General features: G+C 37.7%; 1 protein-coding gene and 1 long non-coding RNA gene across 4 annotated transcripts in view; both read right to left on the bottom strand.

Annotated features, from left to right (window-relative positions):
• LOC112146416 overlaps positions 1 to 19,153 on the bottom strand; it is a 52,035-nt gene extending 32,882 nt beyond the window's left edge. For both annotated transcript variants that reach the window (XR_004948307.1, XR_002919267.2), the window contains exon 1: positions 18,653 to 19,153. This is a non-coding gene — a long non-coding RNA (uncharacterized LOC112146416). The remainder of the gene's footprint in view (positions 1 to 18,652) is intronic.
• The window catches only part of asic2 (acid-sensing (proton-gated) ion channel 2), a 351,589-nt gene that overhangs the window by 205,797 nt on the left and 125,177 nt on the right, over positions 1 to 20,615 (bottom strand). The gene's annotated exons all lie outside the window — the stretch shown is intronic.

Genomic DNA, 20,615 nt, shown 5'->3' with positions numbered 1-20,615 from the left:
GGAATCTTAGGGATATTTCACTGATTCAAACTTCACCATTTGAACATCTGTATCAACGTCAGATACAACACCTTTTACTGCTACTTCGGTACGGTGGAGGCATGCTGCAAGACGGGCGCCGGCAAGACGACAGCTATGGTATGATGATTACTGTTTATGACAGATTGTGGAAAGAACCGCTTGAGAAGCCAAGTGTATCACATTAAAAGTTGTTTTATTAAGCTTGAATTTATCTGACCACATTTCACCGAGTTACTGTGTCTCATTGTTGTGGTGTTATGGTACTGTTTGTAAAATAAATCTTTTATGAAACTACAATGTGGTTTTCAGGATGACGCCTAAAGAGACACAAAAAAGCATTTAAGAAGCGTTTTTAGAGATGTTAAAACAAACATTTTAACAAGTAATTTTTTTCTGTTTGATAACACAAAAATCATAACTTTACGTCTGTCCTGTTGCTTCATTTCATTTTGGTTAGCTTTGGATTCAGACAGTAATCTCAGAGTGAACCAGAGCTCCGTTTGATTGGAAACTAAGAGAGACCACCTTGAAAGATGGGTCAGAGAGCGCTTCCTGGTTCCAGACCAGGTGTATTCAGACTGAAAATTATTATCGGGGGAAGCAAACTCTGGTTTACTTTAACTGAACCAGATGTGTCCAGTCTGAACACACCCTGAGTCAACAATGGAAAATACACAATGGTGTCAGCAGGAGAGGAACTGTGCTCTTTCAGAGTAGTATCACTGATGAGTAAGACCGTGACCAAGTATTTATTCAACACCGTCGTTATGTCCTCTGTGCTCTATTTACTGTATAAGAACTGGACTGAGTGACTCCTCCCCCTGGCATTCCAAACAGGAAGTACCCACTAGTTCAAAGAATCCAAAATCCCATTGACTGCTATAGAGAAATAAATACCTATTATTCAGTCATTATATTTGTCAGATGTTCTTGTTAATCCATTTTTTTCTTATATTTTTTTAAGTTATAAACTGGCCAATCAGATGCTTCAATAAAAGCGAGTGGTGCATGCTGGTCCCCACAATATTTGAAGCATTGGATTGACAGTTTTTATCTTTCAAGTGGTAGGGGTGTAGACTTACAAGCTCATTTCTGATTGGTGAGAGTGGTTGCCATTTCAATTTTGACTCAAACCAACTCAGATCAGATCTGTTTATTGATATGTTCCAACATGGCGGCATCCATTATGGAATAAAAAAAATGAGGACTGAATTGACACATTTGTTTGTAACCATCCATCCATCCATCCATCTTCTTGACCGCTGCTTCCCGTTCGGGGTCGCGGGGGTGCCGGAGCCTATCCCGGCTACTGAAGGGCGAAGGCGGGGTACACCCTGGACAGGTCGCCAGTCTGTCGCAGTGTTACAGGTTACTGTTTGTAACCAGACGGAAGTAATTTTCTAAGGGTCACATTCACTCAATCCTGTTTTTATATACAGTCAATGGCTCTGACACATCTTTAAGATACAGAAGTTATCACTAGCAAACATTCTCATAACCACAATTTTTCTCAATTTTTATATAACAGAATTTTCACAGAAAAAAATGTTTCTATAACAGATATATGTTTTTGTTTATGTTTACCTTTACATACAGCTGTTATTACCTGCTCAAGCAGTAATGGAAGACCTTCAAGCTAAATACAAATCTTTTTTTCATCTTAAAACTCATCACACTTTTCCTGGTAAAAATGCTTTAGAAATGATTCACCACAATCCGAACACATTGAATTTCTGTACCTTTGTAGAAACTAATGTTTTTATTTTTGCCTTTATAAAAGTGATAAATCAACTATTTTTTTTTTAGTTTTTATTTTTCACCATCTGTTGAAAGGCTTTTTTCAAGTGTCTCAGATATATGTGCATCCATTCAGTGATTTATAATTTTAAATACGAATGTAGAAACTCTTCATATTAGAAATAAAAATGGGAGCATGTCTTGAAGGACTTCCTCAAAAGATGAAAATGCTCTCTTACGTAAGCACACAAAAGAACACTTTAGCATTTGGTTTCTGCTTCAAGATACGTTACAAAGACATGAATATGTCCTAAGTTAAAATCAGAACCACACTGTGGCCTCGAATGATTTATTCATCAGAAGAAAAATCAAATGACTTGCAGACGTCAAATAAATCAAGCTGGTTTCTTGATGTTGAAACATGAAGGAGGCAGATTAGACCTGTAAATACCATCAGCTAAAAGGCAGAGAAAACACCAGTAAATTGTTTCCACAATAGGTGCTCCACAGAGCATGTCCTCTTCATATTTGTGTTTCCTGGTACTCTTCATGAATCATGCATGCATAAGCTGTTTTTGTTAAAACACAGGGTACTAGAGCCCAAGCAGAACAGCAGAGAGCCCTCCGTCTTTGCTACCAAATAATCCTTTCAGGGTGAATTTCAAACTGAATTTCTATGCAGCGCATCACCAAAAAGTAGAATTAAAGAGGAAAGGGAAAAATAAGTTGCTGTGTGCCCACAATGTGCCATCAGTCTGCTATTAATTATTCATACAGTCTGTTTGGGTAAACAGCAATTACTTATTTGATGGTGTTTGTTCTAATGGATGTCTTCTGCCCATCAGAAGAAATTTGAAGAATAAGAAAAAAGGACTACAAGCAATTTATGCAAAAAAAAGCTGCTTTCAGGCTGAGTGCAAACATGTGTTTTACAAGTTTGAGCTTTTATTTTTCTTAAGCAATACAATTTTAACAAAAATTGCCATTGGAAGCTCATCAGAAATTCACCTTGAGTTGTGAGCGGAACTATTGGTGGGAAGTAAGCCTCTGCTCATTTCCCATCATCCCTCTCTTTACACTTTCTCCCGCTAACTTACAGCTCCTTACAACCAAAACTAACATTAGCTGTGCAGCAAAAACAGTGATTGAGCCGGATGCCAACTCAGACAAGGAGGAGGAAAGCAAAAATGTATCTTTTTTCTGCATGTGGACGCATCGGAAGGGAGCGGAGCACGGTGCTTGTAACATGGCGATTGTCATTTGAACATAACACCTTCAAACTTTTTCAAATGGCATCTTTTCATCTGCTCCTAAATCACCACAAATTGAAATAAACTAAGAAAAATGAAACAAGAACATGTTAAAAACTCATTGGAGTCATTAAAAATCAAACCATTTTCTAATAACTTTGAGAGCAATACATTAGTTAGTTAAAGTCAAATATATATATATAGAAATAGATTTATCCTAATAAATATATAGCATGATGAAGATGTATCCATAACAGAAGAAATCTGAGTCCAGCTTGAACAAACATTCCAGGTCTAAAGCAAGATCTTCCTGTTTGTTGGAATTCTCTCCGAGCTGCATCTACAAAGCTGCTGCTGCAGACATTTATGATTGATTGACAAACACTGCAGTTAATTTCAAACCAACCTGTCAGCAGGATTTTTTGAGGAACACACCATGATTTCAGGAGGTCTTCAGTTACTATGAGCTTTCCTGGCTAATTGCTTACACATGTTGGAGTCTTTCTGCACAGTTTTCTTATGTTTACTGTATTTTTGTTAGCTGCCAGCGGGCACTACATGTTCTTATTGAGGCATCTGATTGGTTAGTTTATAATTTGAATAACTAGAGAAAAAGAAAATGTATTATTAAAAGAAAGAGGATGTTAAAAGAGGTACCAGAGCAAAAATGGTTATTCTGATAAACCGTAATAGATGTTTATTTCTTAATAGAAGTCTATGGGATTTTGGGTTTCTGGGACCCGGGTACTTCCTGTTTGGAATGCGAGTGGGAGGCAATGATCAGTCAAGTTCTCGCTATGTACAATCTATGGTAGAAGGTTTACAGTTTCTTTAAATTCAAGTTTCAAATTTCATTATTTTTTAATATTCAATATTTCTTTCAAGTTTAAACTTTACATGCATATTTTTTTCAAAATTAATATATTTTATCAAAATCTTTTAGTATTTTTTAAGCTCACAATGTATACTTTTGAGTTAAAAACTAATTACATTTGTTCTTTTAAATTAACATCTATTTTTCAAATATAAAATCTGTTTTTTCATTCATTTTATTTCTATCCAGCTTTGACCATAAGTCTGCTCTTCTTTACATTTGTGTTGTGGACAGTTTCTTTTTTGACGTAATCTCTTGTTTTAATTTGCAGCTATGGAATCAGTTTGAATTCACACTGCACAAACAAAACCAAGATTCACTTGCATGTGGGCCAATAAACTGGTGTGCACCAAACAGTGCAGTGTGAAAGTGCCTTTACTCTGCTTAACATGCAGTGAACGCAGTCAGCTCCACAGCATTAACAGTTAATCACCGTTGTAACGGATTTATCTAATGAATTTTCTTCTGTATTCTAATCAGGCTCCACTTTTTCAATTCAAGAGAAACCAAACTTGTGTCGTTTGTCTGCAGCTGTATCATCAGCTTGAGCGTTGCTCCGTCTAAATGCTATAAATTTCCATCACGGAATTGTTTTGTCTGAAGTTAATCCCATTCCAGCAAATGACACATCAAACCAATACAAGTAATTTAAAACAAATTTAACCCGCCTATTAAAGCAACACGGTGATTATCAAGCAGCAAACGAGTGCTTGTTATAAAAGATTTAATACACAACGGAACAACGGAGTAAAGCAATTACATCGCAGAATGGGATTTTTAGTCAAATGCTCATGACTATTACCTGAGGAAGCGTGAAAACATTATTGCACATATTCCCTCACCTTCATGGAGGAAAAAACAAATAATCCAACACTGAGCTCCTGTAAACAGCATGTATGCGCCCCTGGATGGGAATCACAGGAAAACATAACATGCTTTACAAACCCAGTTGGACTGGAATTTCACCTGTGGTGCAATCTGCCAGCAAGACTGAAAACAACAATGTCCGCTCAGTGACAGCCGGAGAATTACCTCCTGTAGAAATATGTGTCATGTTTGCCCTTCATTACTGATGTCTCCCCTGTGTTTTCTGCTGCCAACCAAGCCATCACCTCGGGGGCAAAGAGAGGTATGGATGAGTGAATATATTAATATATTAGACTGACATACAAATACACACACATGGAGGATTTTTTTTTTCAGTTTTTCCAAAAGCTGAAGCACCGGTTCATTCAGCCTGAGGCTGGTAAACCCCTCTGAACCTCCAAACCTTCACTGTTGTGCTTTGCTGCCAAAATATCAACACAGTACAACCAGGAAACATTAGTTTAAAATTGACTGCCGACAGTGGATTAGAGGTCAGGAGTGGAAGCGAAAAGGGAAATTACCACGAGAAATATTTATGACCGGTTTTTCTCTGACAATAAAAACATATTTTTATGATTTAAATTAAAAAAAAAAATTATGTAAAATAAAAACAAATAAATAGAAAATAAAAAGAAAAGTTCGATTAATTTGATGTGTTGCGATGGGGCACGTCATGGGGCGAGAGTAGAGGAAAAATTGATTCACAATTAAAATATGAAGCTCATATAAAGAAAATAACAAAAACCGTTTAGACTAATATGAATTGTTTCTGTCTATTAAGATTCTGTCTATCAATAAATACAGCCAAATTATATTTTCATGTAATGATTTATCTCGTTTTTCCTACTGTATCACCGTCTAGAGCCAGTCAATCAGTCAGCAATGAAAGGAGTGGTTTCTCTTTATAAACAAACTCTAAAAGTTATGGCCCAAAAGTCAATGAAATGGCACCACAGTAGGATTTTAGAAAAACACATTTATTAAGATTTGAAAATGTTATAAAGTATTCTTTCTTAAAATTAATTTTTACATGCATTAATTATCTTGCCCCAGAACTCATAACCAACACAACCCAAACATAACAAACCCAAGGTGTCACCACAAGAGGAGCTGCTAATAGTGACTCCAGACCAGCAAAAAAGCTCATTTACAGTAAAAAGCCCACAAATCTTGAACACCAAACCTGTTGATTTAAAAGTCCTCCCAGATCTAAAACAATGAACTTGTAAAGTAAAACAATGGCTTAAGTCCAATCAAGCCAGAGAACATTAGAGCCGTTGTTTTACCAGTGTTTTGCTGTGATTGTATGTATTTTATGTGAATATGTTTGTGTCTTTGTTCCTTTTTATTGATTTGTTTTTTCTTAGGTACCTGGTCTGGAAATGAGCTGTTAGCTAGATGGCCTGTGGAAGTGGCATCAGCCGCATTTTAAATTGTAACAATGTTTTTGTTGCCCTGTCCCTTTTAAGTAAATAAACTAAAATGAATACTAAATCTGTTAAATCTTCAGTCAGCTTCACAGTTTTGCTTGTTATGGGACATGTACTACTTAGTTTTGACTTGGGATGGGTACCACACCGAAACTCTGTGCCGCGTTGCTGCCAGTATCATGTACAAAAGCAGCTCAGATAAGAACGAGTGAAGCTGTGCAGCGGGTCATGCACAGAGCCTCCGTCAAAATACTGTCGGCAAAGCGGGCTAAAGTTCTGCTGAACTTCACAGCGATAGATTCTAGTTCAGAGACCGGATGGATCAGAGTGATTTGTGGGTTAAAGTAGCTTGTAGATGAGATACAGTTGCAGTACGTATCGTATCGTAAGACATGTATCAGGATATTGTATCGCCAGACTCTTCCTAACACGCAGCCCTAGGTGAGAGTGTGGCTCCCTCCTTCTGCTGCTTCAATCATCACGTTCTCCACAGGGCTCCTCCTCACATCACACTTTACCCCGCAACCTCGCTCAAATGACACACTGGCACCCAAAGGCGAAGCTGTGAAGCTTTTAGTGGAAGTGGAACGCATATAAATCGTGAGCGCGAGGGCACATGGAGTGTGTTGGAACAAAAGACCAATCTGATCACACCATTTAGTTCATATCTCTCTGGAGACGGGGTGGGGACGGCTGGAGTATTAGATGCATTTGTTCTCTGTTTGCAGTCGCTTCTCCTAAGTCAGACCTGTCCCCCGTGGTTTTCCTCATCTTCCGGAGAGAACAAGGCGAGCCGGCAGAGCGTTTATGCGCGGCTGCAGAGGGAGAAAAAAGTGATATATCGAGATAGGTCTGTAAATTAAAGAGAGGGAGAACAGGACAGACAGGAAAACTCCCACCGGGTCACTGCAGGAGCATGGATTGAATGGCTGCAATTTCTCTCTGCATTACAACATTACCGAGTGGATGGCTTTTACAAGCATCCTAACTGGAACCGAAACACCTTTGGACTACAAAGGGTTTAAAACTCCCTGTGATCCTTTGAACTGACTCAGACTTCCTCCCAAAAAACAAAACTCACAGTATTTAGAGTTTAAAGGATGAGGAAGCAGCTCTGTTTGTCACACCGCATGAGCAGGAAAGAAGAGATCCTTTCATTTTCTTCTTCTTTTTTTATCAAACAGTTACAAACAAATGTTTGCTCGCGAGTCAAGCTCAAACAGCTTGAGTTTGAATGTGGCGTTTTCATCTATGTATATGATTTTAATTAAAACTGAAACTAAAAAACCAACTGAAGACCTCAACATTCATACTAAGTGTAACCTAACAGCTCGGTTCAAACTTCAGGGAACAAAGCCATCAAAGGTCTCCATCAAATGAATGCAGTTCTTCTGCTTCATAATTATCCAAAACAAGTATTCTAGCATCAAAGTCAAGGTTTTAACAACTTGCTTATTTGTGTTCTAAATTATAATTAATATATTTAATGTTATTCAAATTATTTTTTAAAAAAGGGCATGACAACTTTTTACAAAATTCAGTTAAAACTTAAAAACTCTTGAATGCATTTGTGCCATATTGAAATAAAAACAAGTTTAATATCATTTTTTTCTGCACTTGAAAATCTCATTAAGTTTAAATATTTGATCCCTTGCTGATTTTGTAGATTTGACCACTTAAAAAGGAACTGACAGTCTGTCATCTTAATAGTAGGTTCATTTGAACAGTGAAAGATAGAAAATCACAAAGAAAATCTGGACTTTGAAAATGTATTTGCATTTCACTGAGGGGGGAAAAAAGTATTTGAACCCTGGGAAAACCCTTATTATCAAGCACAGAGGTTTATTGTAGTTGTTGATCAGGTTTCTGTGGAAATCAGGAGGAAATTTGGCCCACTCTTGTTTTAAATCATTCAGATTTGGTGGCTGTTGCTTGGCAACTCTGAGCTTCATCTTTCTCTCCACAGGTTTTCTATAGGATTAAGGCAAAGAGACTGACTGGTCCACCCCATGACCTTCATCTGCTTCTTCTTGAACCATTCTCCGGTTTCTTGGCTGAATGTCTTGTTGTTGTTGATGTTTCTATGGTATAATGACATATAAGTATCAAAAGCTTTTATTGAGAATTATTTAGCTGGTCCTTTTGTGGCCAGGCTGAAGTGCAGTGGAAATGTGGTTTCAAGTGATGAAGTTCATTTTCAAGGCAAATGGGGACTATGCAAATAATTGCAGTTGAGTGGATCACTTCACATAACATTCGGGAGTATGTATACATTTCCATGAAACTGCAGACTTTGGAAACATTTATTGTTGTGTCATTCTCAAAACTTCTGGCCATGACTGTAATCATGGGAGGCAGGTGAAGCAGTGCCTCACCTGAGATGAACAGCCAAATAATTTAATTTAAAAAAATGTGTGCACTAACCTGTTCCATGTATGCAATTTTGTGTTTGATCCTTATTTCATTTTTATCCTCAAATCACAGTATTTTGAGTATTTCCTGATCAATTTCACAAGGTTGTGGGGTCTGTCTCACTGACGGATTGAAAGGATTTCAGTTTTTAAATGCTTATCAGAATATTTAGATTCTTGACATTGGTTCTGTCTACTAGTGGACCAATGAAGAACCTAGATAAATATTTTTATTATTATTATTATTTATACAACTGCTGCAGAGGGCCACATTTTAATTTTTTTCCCTGGGATCCCCAAACTGGTAAGTCTACCACTGTCTCCCTTAAATCCACTGACAACTCCTTGGTTGGAGAGTTTGGAGTCTGACTCACCGATTCAATGCACAGGTGTCTTTTCTACAGGTGAGTAGTTCAAACAGGTGTCTTCATTTCAGGTTGACGAGGAGAGTCTAACTGGTCTATGTGAACCAAAACTAAACGGTTACTAGAAGATCAAATAATTATTTTCATCAATGAAATACAAATAAATGTATATATATTATTTAAAGTTGATCTCCTGATGTTCTATGACATCAAATAATTATTTCCTCCGCTGTATAAAACATCCGTGCAAAATAAACAACAAATTTAGCTTTTTCCATCAGAAGAAAAGCTCCTTTCTGTGTTTCTGTGGAGTATGTGAAGTTTAGGAGAGCCAAACAGTTTCTGAACGTATTCCAAATGAAAAGCTGCAGCAGGACCTTAATAAACCTGAACATATGAATGAAGACGAGAGTTTTCCACAATTGAGAAAAATCTGGTAATCCTGAGGGATGTGCAGAGATTTGTTGGGTTTTGGAAGGTCACAGAAGCTTTTACAAATGTTCCAGAGAACTGAACTGTGGTAAAGATTTCTTTTTCATGTTATTGTGCCAGTCGTTTCAAATAATACCATAAAAAATGTGTTTTTTTTTCATTTTAAAGCATTTCCTTCCAGTGCCTGACAACATATTCCCCACTCTGACAGCCAAAACTATTGGCTGCTTCACTTCAGCCCCATCGAGGCTGAGATTTTCCATGGTTTGAAACCTCTATTTGCTCCAGCTCTGCAGGAAACATGGAACAGTGGGCCAGAAACTTATTTAAAAGGAACTATTCATTGATTTTGTTTTTGCACAGCGTGTCATCGGACTGTTTTTGCATGGGTGCATGTTTGTGTGAAAGGCAGAGGGAAGAGAAAATTGAGTGTTTAAGTGACGGCGTGAGTGTTTGTGCTTGTTTCAGGTTCTCAGACTCAATTTAAAAGGAAAAAGCAGACCGCTCTGTTGATTTCCTGCTGCCAAAAATCATTATAGAATCAAGAGCACATTGTCTTATGGATGTTTTTCTTGTCAGAGAGCCAGATTTTAGCAGAAGTGTTACACTGGACCCAATCCAGACATCAGGACAAACCTGCCCCCACTGAAGCTCCAGGCTTTCTATGATGTCTTAACTCACAGATATACGTAAAGAAACACAGCTCTCCTTTTTCCATCTGTAGTTAATCATAAGAGCAGAATGAAGTTTGTACTCTCCAGCTGACTCAGTGGATCTATCAGCCAATAATCACATACAGGCCTTTGGTTGGCAAAGATAAGAAACGCTTTAGGAGAGGAGGCGGGTCTTTATTAGTTTGAGGGAGAAACAATGCATGCATCATTGCAATGATTAATCTCATCAGTTGATGCGATTGTTGGCCACACGAGTCAGAAAACTGCTCGTGCTCAGAAACTGTCAAAGTTAATGGATTTTCTTTGAAAATTGAAACGTGAAACTGTTTCATTACACAGTGTTTGATCTTATCGTGGACAGAGAAGGAAAATAATAATTGAGACAAGGACAGGCTTAAATTGCTCATTAGCCTCTAGAGCATCAGTGACATAACTCAAAATTAACATGACTCTGATTTAAAAAAAAAAAAACACCAAAGAAATTCCAAGTAGAGCAGAAATGAAAGTTTGTTAAACTTAACTCAACAATTTCTTCTTTAAAGTTATTCTAGTTATTGTCACCAAAAAAGAATTTCAAGAGGATTCCAATGCAGTTGCAGATAATGAAACACCAAATACTTCTTTGATCCTGTTATCAGAGTCCGCTTGAAGGGAACTGCTATTTTAATGTGAGTTTTGACCCCACTTGACTGCAAAGGTCAGTCATTATTTATGCATGTGCATCTATTAAAGTGTATTACTGAAATCGTTTGTCGTTGTAGGCAAATATGAGGCAAAAGTCATAAGTTTTCCTGCAAGAATTAAGAAAATATTCAAAACTAAAGTGAGGAGGACCTTTTGCATCTTTAAATACAATGCTTAATTTAAAAGTTTAAAAAATATATACTTTTGCTTGTTTGGTCATTTTTAAAAAAGTGTTTGACATTAATTACAGATATTAAAAAAAATATTCGATATTTGATGTTTTTAACCTATTTAAACCACTCAAAATTCCTGGAAATTTAAAAAAAAAATCTTTATAATCATTTCAAAGTTGGTCATTTTTGTAAAAGAAAAGTTAAAGACCCACTCCATTAAAAATAGTGTTTTTGGTGTTTTTTAACATGCTCTTGTAGCATTTTTTATAATATAAAACAAATTAAAGTTAAAACTCTGTTTCTGAGTATTTCTTTCTTCAAATCATGTTGAATCAGGAGCAGATGAAAACCAGATGTTTGAAAAGGTTCAGGTTTATGACACAGCGACTCTCGTGGGCGAGCCAAAGTCTCCCTTCTCCGCTCCAGTTCTGAGGCAGCCATTTGCATACAAATAGATCCATCTGGATCAAAAGTGTACAGCTGGATAACTCCAATATTACTCGCAATTTTTTTCTTTGCTATGCTAATGTTAGCTTGTGAGATGCTATTTTGCTAACAGGAGAGCGTAAACAAAGGCTTGCTGGGAAAATTATAGCACAATCAGATGAGCAATTCTGCTGAACTCCTGGTGCTCTGCAGAAAACGTCACAGTATTATTGATTTTGACTTAAAACTGTATGATCATTATTAAAAGAATGATTTTACAATAGAAAAAAATAGAGTCGGAGTGGGACTTTAATGTGAAATTTACATATATTTTGCTGGAACGTAGAAAATATTTAAAAATGTGGGTCAAATTTCATACAACTCCATCAAAATATATATTCCCAGACTTTTATGATATTGGGCTATATAAATAAAATTGAATTTAATTTAACTTTAAAAAATTGTTGTTAAAGCATAATTTAAATTCCTTAGTCCAATCAACAAATTCCATCTTCGCTAAAAAAATGACGTCTTTTAACCCTCTCAGGGCCAAATAAAGTTTTATTGAAAGAAAAAAATATGATATATGGGGGAAATTATCATATGGGGTACTAAAAGGTAGTTAGCATTTAGCTGTTGCAAATCAGCAACGTCTGCCCTGAGAGGGTTAAGAGAGATTAAAAGCATTCAAGAAATTCTATACTATCTTACTGACTTATTGTATTTGTCACTTTTACTGATGATTCGATATGTTTGGATGGATGGATGGATGGATAGATGGATGGATGGATGGATGGATGGATGGATGGATGGATGGATGGATGGACGGAAGAGACGGAAGAGACGGACGGACGAATCCAAGGACAGACAGACGGACGAGGTAAACAATTAAAAAATAAAACTATAAAACTTGTTTCAATATAATATACTGAACTAAATCAGTACATTTTTCATGTTATATGAAACTCTGAAGACCTTGTTCTTTTAAGAGTTGCTAAACAACCGAGACTGACCATAAAATCTGCAAACTCCAATACGTCTACTTATGATGTTTTTCATCTTCCTTACAGGATTTGCTCGTGTCCTTGTTGCATCAAACGCGTTTGAGAGTTTTACAGGCCTCTAAACCGGACACTCTATTATCCACAGTGTTTTCATGTGAGAGGAGAAGGACAGGGGATGCAGTGAGATGAAGAGAACCAGCAGTCATCTGGTTTGTTGAACTACCTTGAGATGACAAATAAAGGACGTTTTATGTAACAAATTGTAAGATCCTCATTGCTTCTTTCATGTATTATATACAGAAAACGCTCTTTGATGCAGAAAATCCTCAAAACTAGGACAGGTTGCCATATCTCAAACAACAACCACCATTCTCAAATAGAAAAAAAATCTACAAAATTTCAAGTACTTTGTTTACAGAAATGTTTTCAGCATTTTTGACTTTGAAGTGTGTTTAAACATGAACACCTTCAAATGATTGCGTGATCCAGTACAACGCCGCACACTGTGTTCTCTCCTGAGAGCCTCTCTCGTCTTTAAACCAGAAGAGAAGCTGAAGAACTTTGTTCAACTTTCAGAAAATGCTCCGCAAAAAAGTCCATCTCTTTTCCCATTTCTGTAGAGCAGAAATGGAAGCCATAAAGGAGTCAAAGGCGAGAGGTGGAACGAAGGAAACAAATTGAGCTTGTATAGAAAAATTACCCGTTTGAGACCAACAAATGGCCCGCGGAGTGCAAAGGCCAAATTAAATGTTCTTGTAGCCTTATTTACTGCTGCAAAGTGTGCCGTAAATAACACAACATTACCTGATACACAACATTTTTATGTCTTCTAGTATGAACTCTTTCTGCTTGCCGTTTCATTAATATGAATTTCAAACATTGATTAGTTTGATTTTTCTTGGCCGTGAAACTCACTCAAAAACTTCACACGAAGCGTAGAGGTATTAAAAAGATGAAAAGTTGCTTCAAAAAACACAATGACAACTGGGGTGATGGTTTCATCTTCATCTGAGATGCAGTAAGACGTGCGACCCAAAAAGGGTTGATAATCAGAACTTATTTAGCTTTTCAGAGCTAAGAATGTAAGCAGAGTTCCCGCTGAGCTTTGAGTGAAGACAAATGACTCACAGCGATAAACACAATTCCTCCTAAACCCCCAAAGCACAGCACATACCAAGCCCGACACACACAGCTGATTTTCCAAGTCCACAAATCATATGACAAGTGAATTAAATAAAAGAAGTAAAAGCATAGAGCATCGGATTTCTCCAGAGACTGACAAAATCAATGGACAAAAACAAAGTTGTGTTTGGCCCTTTTGTGTGTGCAGCAGATCTGTGAACAGCAACTATCTGGCAAAGAGAGGCATATTTAATAACCGCAGCTAGACTTGCAGCCATCCTTATGCATTTCTGATTAATCGGAGTCCTACTTTGCATGTTTTAGCCTCCGAAGCTCCAGAGGGAATCGCACAGATCTTAGCTGCTCGGAAACCATTGCCAGTTCACTGTCGCCTTTGTGCGTTTGCCAGAGTACAGTAAGAAGTATCAAAGACTGTTGATGGAAATCATGCAGCACACAGATAACACGTGTATTACTGAGGTTACGGTCAGTCCTTTCATGCATTGTCAAAATGCATGAATACCAGCTCAGTGACCTTCTGGTAGAGTGTCCACTCTGAAAATGGAACGAGTTCAATTCATACCAAAGACTTGACACTCAGCATTAAGAGGCTGAATTTGGTGGGTTAAACCACAAAATGGTACCCAAGTGCAACTGTGTCTGTAGCTCACCACTCCCCCAAGGTAAGGGTCAAATGCAGAGAACAAATTTTACACAACTAATAGGACTTTAAAGAGACTTTTTTTTTTTTAGTTAACCAGTTCAGTGTTCTAATGGTAGAGTGTCCACCCTAAGACTAGAAGATAGTTGGTTCAAGTGCAGGGTTGAGTCCTACCATAAAACCATGTTTAAAAGGTTCTGGATCAATGCAAAAGTGGTTCTGTCAACTCTTAACGTGATACCAACAGTTTATTGGATTCTAATGTAAAAAAAAAAAAGATTAAAGAAGCATTTTATTTCTATGAGAGAGCCCAAGGGTCAACCGATTATCAGCAAAGATATTTATTATTTCATGTATAACGTCCTTTATCAACCTGGGACCTCCAGCATGCATAGGGGCGCTTTACAGCCGAGAAAAGAAGCGGATGGGATGAGGGTCAAACACCGCTAAGTCTAAGGCCATGGTTCTTGACCGGAGAAAAGAGGTTTTCCTCTCTAGGTGGGTGGAGTCTTCCTGCCCTAGGTAGAGGAGTTTAAATATCTTGGTGAAAAGAGAGCTGAGCCGGAAAGCAAAGCTCTCAATTTACCAGTTAATCTTCGTTCCAGTACTCACCTATGGTCATGAGCTCTGGGTCATTACCGAAAGAACGAGATCTCGACTACAAGTGATTGAAATAAGCTAGAGTAGAGCCGCTTCTCCTCTCTGTTAGAAGGAGCCAGTTGAGGTGGTTCGGGCATCTAGTAGATGCATCTTGTATGCCTCCCTGAGGAGGTTTTCCAGGCATATCCCACTGGGCGGAGACCCCGGGGAAGACCCAGGACACACTGGAGAGACTCTAAGCTGGCCTGGGAGACAGGAGGAAGTGGCCGGGAGAGAGAAGTCTGGGCATCTTCGCGACCCAGTCCCGTATGAGTGGAAGAAGATGGATGGGTGGACGTTTAACAGGATCTGACATTTTTGAATATTAGTGCTGATACTGCAGTAATTATTTATTATTATTTCACCTGTTGCCCCGCCGCTCTGTCTCCAGCATTGTTCCGCAAAATCTGAATGGTAACACAAACCACACATTCAGTCCTCCGTATTTCACGCTACAAGCAACTAAGCGCATCACTTCTAATGCGTTAACACAAATGTCTTGTAATGGGTCTTAAAAAATGAGCGATTGTCCTCCACATACTGAGAACAGAGCGCCTCAGCTGCTCTGTGAGCCATGTTTAACGGCGACTCCTCCCCCCTATGCTCTGCTCCAACACAAAAGACGCTTCAACTAATTTGCAAAACATGAAGAAAGTTTCTTTGTTCACCATTCTCACCATTCTCTAGTGAGCACATTTTTAGCGAGGTTTCAGCAATTTATGAGCCATTTGGTTGGAGCACACACAGAAGAACTTTGTTTTTAGAAACTTAATCTCATGCTGCTTAACCCCTAAACTGTGTGCTGCAAAACCAGATGGTAAAAAAACGTAGATAGCTGTAGATTTTTTTTGTCTTGCTTTCCTTGATAAAATTTCAGGAACTTTGTTATTTATTTACATTTTGATTTAAATGTTTAAAAACTCACAGCATGTTTTGTTTATGTTTCAACTTTTCACAAATATAAGTCATTTCATTCATGTTAAAGTTCTACTTTATTTACAATGACAAGTTTCAGGGAACTTTTATATTTAACTTTTAAAAAAAATATAATAAAAGACACTGCTGAGCCTGATAATTCCCGCACTTCGAGGAATTTTAATTTTTCATTTCCTTGCTTTTTTAAATAAACAAAGTTATTTGTGGGTTTTTCTATTATTTTCTTGTGTTATATCAGCTCCAGATATCAGTTATCAGCCTTCTTGACTACTAATAATCATTAAAAAAAATTCTATCAGTTGATCTCTAGAGAGTGCAAAAGCAGGTCCAACATCTTTAACATTTCCTCTTTTAATTTTAAGTTTTCCGAATGTTCAGGTGTTGCACAGTGAGGAAATTTACTTCAGTTTCCACTCTGATAGTGAAACATAATTAGACATACACTGATTTTAGTTTCGTTTCAGGTGTGGGGCAAATTAGTGGCGTTGAAAACCTCAGCAGAGTTTATCGAAGAAACCGCAGACTTGACTTTGATGCAAAAAGATTTTCCTGAAGCTGCTTAAAGTGACTGTCAGACGTACTTTGTGCAGAAAATAAAAAAAAATCTAACTCAATCTGCAGTAAATAAAATACAAATATTTTTAGTGGGCCCCACAGAAGTCAATAGCAGGGCAGTTCTGCAGGTAAACCAAGGGGTTACACTTCACAAACTGTGTACCGTGAGAACTGGCAAATAACAGAGATTACTTCAGACATTTGTGCCTCAGCCCCTCCTGTTCTTACGGTAGCAGCCATCACACTGTGGCAGCAGCACGCTGTCGTGTCCTCTACGGGATCCATCCATATCTACCGCCAGCCAGAATACAGGACCGCCTCACAGGCTGAATACACAAGCAGCATTGATCGATTCTCCCCGAGTTGCAACTGCAGCACAACTAAGTCCTGTCTTGTTTTTAACATTATCGGTTGTTTTTGTGCAGGTTGTAGCAGGAAGTGGTTTGGGGAGCAGGCGGCTAATGATGCTGCAGCTCTTCAATCAGCCTGTTTTTAGCACGAATGAGGTTGATGGTGGCAAACACGGGCATGAGGGCATGTTCACGGGCAATTTCAAACCGTTCATCAGAAGCTAAATGGGCAGTCGTGCTTTACTCCTGGAACAGAACCGGCTGATTGGAACCAAACAAACTCCTCACCTGTGACCCACAGATGCTTCAGTGGGGAGGGAAAGCTAAACTGCTCTTTTTTTCTTCTGTTTTCTCAAACAGAAAAGATTATTCCTCATTTCTACAGCATTTTCTGGTTCACTCTTGACTATTCCACACCATCTAGTGGAGCAGAGTGGTAGAGCACGGTCCAGAGCAGAGCGGTGATCTCATTATCACACATCTCAGTGACAGTTCAGTCAGTGAGCTGTGAATCTGTCATTGAAAAGCTTCTCATTTTCTTGGTAAAGAGGCTATAAAGGGTGAAAAAGCTGGGGAGGACTTCCATCCTCTAAACGGCCCTCTAGAGTCGGACCAAATGAAGGTAATCTCAGTGTCGTTCTGAATCATAAGTTTCTATTGTGGGCATCTATCTGATGTGTGAACGAGCTGCATTAATGTGACTGAACGCTGCAGTAATCCATGTGAGAGGTGAGTGTGTGAAGATGGATTCAAACCCCACCAGGGGGAGCACGGATCAGATGTATTCCCAGGTCTGACTCTAATATGTCAATCAGGAAGTAAGGAGACTTTTTAATGAAGTTACTGGATGATGCCACGGAAGACCGACGCCTGCATCACATGCGCTCCTGCAGCTGCAGAGATGAACACAACGAGGACAACAACGCAAACAGGCTCTCAAAATGTAATTTATATCAAATATGTGAGTCACTCCTGCAACGTTTTCACAGATAAATGAATGTGTGACAGCTTAAGGAGAAGCAAAGAGATTAAAACTGGAAAAAAGCTAAAATCAATATCAATTTCTTCTGCAGATTCTATCAGACTCCTTCCCTTGACAATTTTCTTGACTTGCACCTTTTCTCCTTCATTTTTCAGTTTGATAAAAACTTAATATTTTTTAAAATTCTTTGCATAATCAAACCAGAATTTGTGAATCTGTGGATAAGCCAAAAAAATTCAGTACAACATCAGGAAAAGCAAAGCCAAGAATGATAAGATTATGGGGTTTTTTTTGGCTCCTCACAAAGGTGGAAAGTGTGTTTCCGGTTGCCAAACGGTTCAGATCTTTTTTTTTTTATGTGTTTTTTAAATGTAGTGCAATAGTTCGAAACTGTTTTCAAGCACCAAAAAGAGCTCCAAATGTTGTGCAAAATAAAAATGACCTCTCTGGATTAGGTCTGCATGCTTTTTATGTTTATTTTAATCCCATTATGTCTGCAGATTAAATATTTACAACCTGAGATGTATAAAAACAGCAAAAAAAAGAAAAGAAAATGATACATTTTAGTTATGATCCTGTGGTGGATCAGTCCTATACATAGTTGTGGGGTAACGATTGTTATCAAAAATGTATTATGCAAAATTAAAATAGTTTACTATATGAGAAGGCCTGGATTTCAAACAGTTGACTGCAAAAATGTGACTTTTTTTAATTTGAAATGTTATTTGAATCAAGTTTGGGTCAAACTGTAGCAGCTATGATCTTTGCATCAAACACCTATAAACGCTGCAGACAGAGTTCTACTGTTTCATGCTTTGTTGTTGGATTTCTCAGTTCTTAAATTCAGGTTCCGCGCCCGTCGTTTCATTTTTTTTGTGGTGATAATTTTCAGAGAGGAAAAAAAAAACCAGTGAAAATGTTGCTTTGGATGAACACCTCCCTCCGTACGGTGAACCTGTGCCAGCTTTGTGCTGGGAGGCAGAGCTCTGCTGATCACAGAGCAGACAGCACTGCCAGAGGAAGCAGACTGTGAGTAACAGCTTAAAAGAGAGCACTTACCTGAGAGCCGCAGGAAAGGCAGAGGAACCCAGAGGAGATCCACAAGCGACAGACAGCGAGGAGGGAGCAGATCCGGCCGGAGGACGGTCATGGAGGACAGAGAGAGAAACACATTTTGGTTCATATGAAGCCCAAAAAAGTACTTTGATAATCATGTAAACATATGCATTTGAATTCATTTAAATAAATACATATTTACACAGAATGTGTCAACCACGTATAGCAATTAGTAAAAAGCTTGTAAACTGACAACAAGTTCAAATCTCACCCTGCCAGGGCCTTTTAACACCAAACTACAGCAAATCCAAGCCAAATATATATAATTGAGCTAGCATGAAAATGATGCTTTGCATCTTTCATCCATAATGCATCCAGCCAGCATTCACAATTAAAAGAAAAAGCCGAGCAATGACTATTTAATTCAAACAAATGCTTGATTAAAAGCAGCAGGCGTCACACGAGCACGTATTAAATGCTGCCAAATGAGAGAGAACATCACTTGCATGCAAATAAGGCAACTTTAAATGAAAAATAACAAGAAAACTAATCAAAAGATACAAAAAATCAACTATAAGAAATGTTAAATGGATTAAAATGAGGGAAAATATGGAAAAGTGGAAAAACTGCAACGCAGATCCTCCAAAATAATTAAATGAAACAAAAGCATGCAAGTTTTAGACAGGAAACAGGAAGTGCAGGAACTGGAAATGCATCCTAGGAAGATTATCTAATCCTGTCTGTGACCCAGAAAGAAAAATCTGATTCAAGACCAGAAACTTGGAAACAAAGAGCCAGGAAAGAGGAAGCTCCCACAGAGGAGCTTTCAGTCAAGATCCACAGGAGAAAATGTTTTTACAGAAAGCAAATGCATTAAGCCATCAACTCCTTTATTTGTAATGTACCAGAAACAAAAAGGGACAAACAAATCACAAACGTGTAACTTGTATGTCACAAAAACTTATTTTTTGTTATAGTTTCAGGAGCTCAACACAAATGCAGTCATTTGTTTTCTTGTGCAGCCGTATAATCATCCCTGCATCTGTGCTCCTGCGTTGAGGCTTACACCTCTGTGTGTTTTCCACTCTGGTTTTAGTCCACCCCTGTGTGACACTCATCACATCTCCTCATGCGTTAAATCCACATTCTCTCTTCCAGCTCTTTCACTGCCTCTTTAGAGACGGATGGTTTAGGGAAAAAACTGAAAAAATAAATTACAATTAGAGAAAAAGCCCAATTTATGTTAAAATGCTCAATATACACGCTTAAATATGTCTAGAAAATACATGTTTTCTTTTTTAATCTCATATGATTATTACTGAGAATAGACTCACTCAAAACGCACATTTAGACTTTTTTATATTAATTATCTGGGAGAAAATATCAAGTTTCATCAGATTTTATTCAAAATTTAAGTTCAAAGCGGCTAAAAAGAAAACTCTGATAACCAGGGATTCTAGTAGCATTTAAACGCACCAATTCACATGGATTTTGGAGACGTAAAAAGAGTCTCACATCAGATTTGTGCGTAAACGTGATTTTGTGTGTATAAAAACTGAGAAAAAATAAATAGACTCTGAGAGAAACAAACATTTACATTAAACCACCTGGAAGAACAAACATTAAGGTCCACTGCATCTCCACAAGGGGGGGTGCAGCTATGGAATAAATAAAATGGTCAAACTTTACATAAATTAAAAGCATTCATTATTGGTGATATAATTAATAAATATAAAGAAAATACAATATTTTGAATGCTAAATGTTTCTATGTGTGTTGGTGTATATGTGAATGTATAAACTAGTTTTTGCTGTTATTTTTCAACAGATTGATTTTGTTTTGTATTCATATTTTATTCAGTATAAATAGAAATAATGAAATTTTTAATATGGACTGAATAAGAAAGAAGGAGCTTGGACTTGATAAGCTTTTAGCTTCATCCAAAGCGCTTTTTTTTAAATTCTGA

This window comes from Oryzias melastigma, linkage group LG8 (assembly GCF_002922805.2).
Source record: "Oryzias melastigma strain HK-1 linkage group LG8, ASM292280v2, whole genome shotgun sequence".
NCBI lineage: Eukaryota > Metazoa > Chordata > Actinopteri > Beloniformes > Adrianichthyidae > Oryzias > Oryzias melastigma.
This window is presented reverse-complemented; position numbering and strand designations above follow the sequence as displayed.